Source organism: Myxine glutinosa, chromosome 8 (assembly GCF_964187855.1).
Source record: "Myxine glutinosa chromosome 8, kmMyxGlut1.1, whole genome shotgun sequence".
Lineage (NCBI taxonomy): Eukaryota > Metazoa > Chordata > Myxini > Myxiniformes > Myxinidae > Myxine > Myxine glutinosa.
In genome coordinates, this window is record NC_136268.1 from 24,708,780 (window position 1) to 24,715,002 (window position 6,223).

Below are 6,223 nucleotides of genomic sequence, written 5' to 3' on the forward strand. Positions count from 1 at the left end.
TCACCACGCCAGTGGGCTTTCGTGTCCGCCACACGCGCCCCCCCAGAATTCCCGCGCACCTGGAGGGCCAGTTTGCGGGGCAAACGGATGACCCGGCCGAAGCGCCCTCTGGCGACCGGCGGCGTCCGGGGTGCAGGGATGCCAGCTGGGATGCCCCCGGCTGTACCCGGGATGGGTGCCGGACCGGGAGGCGGCGTGCCGGCGGTGCTGGGCGGTGCCGGGGGTCCGCCCGCCGGGGGGCGGCCCCAACGCGGGGGCCGAGCCACCGGCGGTGGGTGGTCCACGTCGAGGTGGGCCGGCTTGAGTCGATCCACCGAGACGCGGTCGGGAGTACCGCCGATGTCCAAGGTGAAGAATTTCACCCCGGTCTCCAGCACGCGGAAAGGCCCGTCGTACGGGGGCCGCAGTGGTGTCTGGTGGGCGTCGTGCTGGACGAAGACATACTCCGCGGTGCGAAGCTCCGGGGCGACATGCGTGGGTGGGTGCCCGTGGTGCGCCGTCGGCACCGGGGCGAACCTCCGGGCGGTCTCCTGCAGCGCGGGGCGCTCCTGCACCGCGGACCAAGGTGTCGTGGGGTCGGGGAGGAACTCGCCCGGCACCCGCAGCGGTTGTCCAAAGACCAACTCCGTCGCGGATGCGCGCAGGTCCTCCTTGGGCGCCGTCCGGAGGCCCAGCAGGACCCAGGGGAGCCTGTCGACCCAGCCGCCGTCGCGGAGGGTGGCCCGGAGCGCGACCTTCAACGAGCGGTGGAACCGCTCGCACAGGCCGTTAGCCTGGGGGTGGTAGGCCGTGGTGCGGTGCAGCTGGACCCCGAGCCCCCGCGCGACCGCCCCCCAGAGCTCCGAGGTGAACTGGGGGCCGCGGTCGGACGAGATGTCCGAGGGGGCGCCGAACCGGGTGACCCAGGTGGCGATGAACGCCTGCGCGACGTCTGCCGCCGTCGTTGACGCCAAAGGCACGGCCTCCGGCCACCGGGTGGTGCGGTCCATCATGGTCAGGACGTGGGTGAAACCCCGCGAGGGGGGCAGAGGTCCCACCAGGTCCACGTGAACGTGGTCAAACCGACGTTCCGGCACCGCAAACGGGGCCAATGGGGCCTGGGTGTGTCGGTGCACCTTCGCGCGCTGGCACGCGAGGCACGTCCTGGCCCAGCCGCGGACGGCCTTCCGGAGGCCGTGCCAGACAAACTTGTCAGCGATCAACCTCTGGGAGGCCATCGTGCCCGGGTGGGACAGGCCGTGGATGGAGTCGAAAATCCGCCAGCCCGCGGGCACGATGGGGCGAGGCCGCCCGAGGGAGACGTCGCACCAGAGGGCCGTGCCCGCGCCGTTGAACGGCACCTCGGTGACGCGGAGGCCCATAACGGCGGTCCGCAAGGCCTGGACGTCGAGGTCGGCGGCCTGGTCCGCCGCCATCCGGGCATAGTCAATGCCGAGGTGGACCGCGTGGGCAACGGACCGGGAACGGCAATCCGCCACCGGGTTGTCCTTCCCCGCGACGTGCCGGATGTCCGTCGTGTATTCGGACACGGCCGAGAGGTGATGCTGCTGCCGGGCCGACCACGGCTCGGCGACCTTGCCCATCGCGAACACCAGTGGCTTGTGGTCGACGAAGGCCGTGAACGCACGGCCCTCGAGCAGATGGTGGAAGTGCCTGACCGCCAGGTGGAGCCCGAGCAACTCGCGGTCGAAGGTACTGTACCGGCGTTCGGGCGGGCGAAGCTGCCGGCTGAAGAACGCCAGCGGTTGCCAAGCTCCACGCACCCATTGCTCGTGCACCGTGCCCACCGCGTAGTCCGAGGCGTCGGTGGTGAGGGCGATCGGTGCATCGGGCGCCGGGTGCGCGAGCATGGTGGCGTTAGCCAAGGCGAGCTTCGCGCCCACGAACGCCGCGTCCATCTGCTCGGTCCAGGTGACGTCACCTTTGCCCGGCTTCCCCCGGAGGGCCTCGTGCAAGGGGCGCAGGAGCTGGGCGATGCGGGGCAGGAAACGGTGGTAAAAGTTTACCATGCCCAGGAACTCCTGGAGCCCCCTGATCGTGCGGGGGCTCGGAAACCCTTTCACCGCCTCCACCTTGGCCGGTAGGGGGACGGCCCCGTGCCTGGTGACGCGATGCCCCAAAAAGTCGATTTCGACGACACCGAACCGGCACTTGGCGGGGTTCACGATCAGGCCGTGCTGGCCCAGACGTTCGAAGAGCGTGCGGAGATGGTGTAGGTGCTCTTCGCGGGACGCGCTTGCGACGAGGATGTCGTCGAGGTATACGTACACAAAATCCAAGTCGCGCAAGACGCTGTCCATGAGGCGCTGGAACGCCTGAGCCGCATTCTTCAACCCGAAGGGCATCCGAAGAAATTCGAAAAGACCGAACGGCGTGATGACAGCCGTCTTCGGGATGTCCTCCGGCCTGACGGGGACCTGGTGGTAACCGCGTATGAGGTCCACCTTCGAGAAGAAGGACATATTCGCCAAGCGGGCGGAAAAGTCCTGAATATAGGGGACGGGGTAGCGGTCGGGGGTGGTGGCGTCGTTGAGACGGCGGTAGTCCCCGCACGGTCGCCATTCCCTGCCAGGCTTTGGCACGATGCGGAGCGGCAACGCCCAAGCGCTCTCGGAGCGCCGCACGATGCCGAGCCGCTCCAGCGTAGCAAGCTCCGCTTTAGCTACCGCGAGCTTCGTCGGCTCGAGGCGGCGTGCCCGGGCATAGACCGGTGGCCCGGCTGTGGGGATGTGATGTTCCACCCCGTGCTTGACGGTCCCCGCCAAGAAGGTGGGCCTCGTGAGGGCCGGGAAACCTGCGAGGAGGCGGGTGAATTCGTTCGCTGCCGGAAGCGTACAGATGAACCTGGCCGGAACCGAGCCGCTCAGCAAGCCGCTCGGCGAGCTGCTCAACGAGGCGGGCAGCGCGCACGCGAGCGAGCTGAACGTCTCAGCCTGGACAAGCCTTCTGTGCTTGACGTCGACCAACAGGCCATTGGCACAGAGGAAGTCCGCGCCGAGCAGTGCCATAGGCACGTCGGCAGTGACGAACGACCACCGGAAAACCTGCCCTCCGAACCGCAGAGAAAGGCAGCGTTTTCCGTACGTGCGAATGGGCGTACCGTTGGCAGCAAGCAGCGCGGGGCCCCAGCCCGCGGACTGCTTGTCGGACGTACCGGCAGGAACGACACTCACCTGCGCTCCCATGTCACACAGGTAACGGCGCCCGGATAAGGTGTCCGTTATGTATAGGAGGCTGTTTAATCGGCCGGCGCTCAGTGCCATTACCGAGGGCCAGCCCGGGCGTTTCCCGACCTGCCGAATGAGCACGGCGGGCGACATTGCCGAGCCTCGTGGCCGAACCTAGCGTGGAAATGGCACCAGGTTTGCGGCGAAGCCGGAGGCCGCGGTTTCCGCGGTGGTGGTGGGCAGGGCGTGGCGGCCGCCACGAGGCGCCCCTCGGAGCAGGGGTGGGCACCCGCAGGAGGTTCGGGCTCGGGAGCCGCTACGGCCACACCGAAACTCGCCCGCGTGTCCAAAGCCGCATAGTACTTGTCGGCCTCGGCTGCGAACGCACGGGGTTCCGTTGTCACGGAACCGGCCAACGCGAGGCGGACTCGTGCCGGCAGCTGGCGTCGAAATAACGCCTGGAATAGAGCGTTCAGGGTTTCGTCGCCCATGAGCGACAGCATATGGTCCATTCGGACCGACGGTCACGTGTCACCGAGCTCGGGGATGTCCATGAGGCGATCGGCCCATGCGTCCACGGTGAGGCCGAACGTGGCGAGGAGGAGACACTTGATCGCCCCGTACCTGTCGTGGGCCGGTGGGTTCCTCAGGACCGACACGACGCGGGCGGCCGCGCCGGCCCCGAGGGAGGCGACCACGTGGCAGTAGCATGTCTCGTCCGCCGTGATGCGTCGAAGCCTGAACTGGGCTTCGGCCTGCAGGAACCAGATCTCCGCCTGAGCTTCCCAGAACTCGGGGAGCTTTATCGCTACCGCGTTGGTTGCCATGGCTGTGGTGGGTTCGGGTGGTCAGTGACGGCTGACCAAAACGTCAGTCACCAATGAAGCGCGGTGCTACGCGCGCGACTTGCTACCAAGGAGGAAGCGGACAAGGCGGTTAAACAAAAGTGTCTTTATTGACAAGAGGTCACTGTAGCACTGGCGCGCTCTGCGTGCCCAGTGTATATCCTGAGGCCACGCCTACCCCTTGGGCGTGGCCGCCGCCCACTTGGTGCACGGAATGATGTCACCACGCCAGTGGGCTTTCGTGTCCCCCACAAGGTTACCATAATCATCATTTTGGGAACAACAGGAAAAATATTGGAGCAGTTTGGGCGTGTTAAAAAAAAAAGGAAGTTTGTACTGTGGCTTTTGTGTTACGTCTCCTTCTGTCAACTTATTTTTCCTTTCCTTCTCTGTTCCTTCCCGTTATTGATTTTTGAGGGGTTGGGGGTGGGGGTGGAAGTGGGGAGGGGGGGGGGGGGAAGTCACATTTCCACCCTTTTTGAAATGTGTGCGGGATTATACACACAAACACAAAAACACACACACGCACACACACATACAGCACCCAGGGCTCGAGAGGACGACGTGGCAGTTTTAACTGTCACTTGCTCCGCAAACACAGCCAAATTCCACCTCCACGTATGCGACGTATGCCCGACTTACTAACTAACTGTTTCACAATCATTCACAAATCGAATTTATCTTTCCAAATCCCATAAAACAATCTTAGATCGAAGAGTTAAATGATCAAAAACGTGGGGATATCCGACGAAAGCACGTGGAAAGGACTTACTCGAAAAGCACGTCATTCAAAAGGCCGTTAACAAAGTGAAAAACACGATTATAATACAGCTTCATTACCTACTCTACTCACCAGATTGAAAGTAAATTTAGTGGAGTTTAAAAGATATACATGTGTTCCTACGACCTTTATGCAGACGGGACACAGCAAGTCCTCCTATCCCAGTGCAAGTCCATCAGTCACGTCTGCAGTGGAGGAGTCTTCTGCTGACCTGGACCCAGAACACGAGGCGTTTGGGAAACGCCTTTTTAAACTTGGAGTACGATCCATGAGTGTTTTGCGCCAGTAACTGGTTACAGGTCCCATGGAGGACTTTAAATAGAACCACCGTGGTGTGGAGTATGTGGTGAGAGTGCAGCGTTTTGAGTCAAATAAGTCCAACATCAACGAGCTTGAGCGAGAGTTCAGTAAAAAGAAAAAAGGAAAAAATGAAGTACAGTCGGACCCCGCTATTGGCGCGTTCCGCTATTCGCAGGTTCCGCTATTCGCGCGTTCCGCTGTTTGCGCGTTCCGCTGTTTGCGGGTTCCGCTATTCCCAGGATCCGCTATTCGCGCGTTCCGCTATTGGTGGGATCCACTATTCACTCGTTCAGCTATTTGCGCGTTCCGCTGTTCACGCGTTCCGCTGTTCGCAGGTTCCGCTATTCGCACGTTCCGCTATTCGCGCATTCCGCTATTCACGCGTTCCGCTGTTCACGCGTTCCGCTATTCACGGGATCCACTATTCATGTGTTCTGCTCTTCGTGGGATCTGCTATTTGCTCGTTCCGCTATTCGTGTTCTGCTATTCGCACGTTCCGCTATTCGCGGGATCCGCTATTTGCACGTTCCGCTATTCACGGGATCTGCTATTCAGCTCTGAGACAGCTCTGATTTCCTGTTTGGCATTGAGGACCTCCATCCATTGTTGAGACAGCAGAAGCAGCATGTCCAGAGTAGAATGACCTGGTCTGAAACCAAATTGATGATCAGAGATCAAGCCATTGGGGAAGAGGAAGGATTTGATAAAAGAAGCATTGATGGATTACATGACTTTGCTGATAAATTGGGAGCAGGCCAATTGGTCTGTAGTTGCAAGGATCTGTTTGTGCACCTTTTTTGTGTAAAGCGGTAATGTTGGCTGATTTCCAAGCTGATGGCAGATGACCTTGAGCAAAAGAGAGGGTGAAGAGAATAGAGAAAGGGCGTGAAAGAGCGGCAGAGCAGTACAGGATTTCAGGGCCCGTGGGCTGATGCCGTCTGGTCCAGTTGCAGAATCAGAGCCGAGGTTTGACAGAAACTTCTCCACCTTGTCAGGAGAGAAGGACACAGAGTCCATGAGCAGCTGGGTTCGACTGGGTAAGGAGGGTACAGAGAGAGAGATGGGTTTGGAACACAAGATTTTGAGGGAAACAGAGTTGAGGCATTCGGCTTTGTCACATGCGGTGTCAA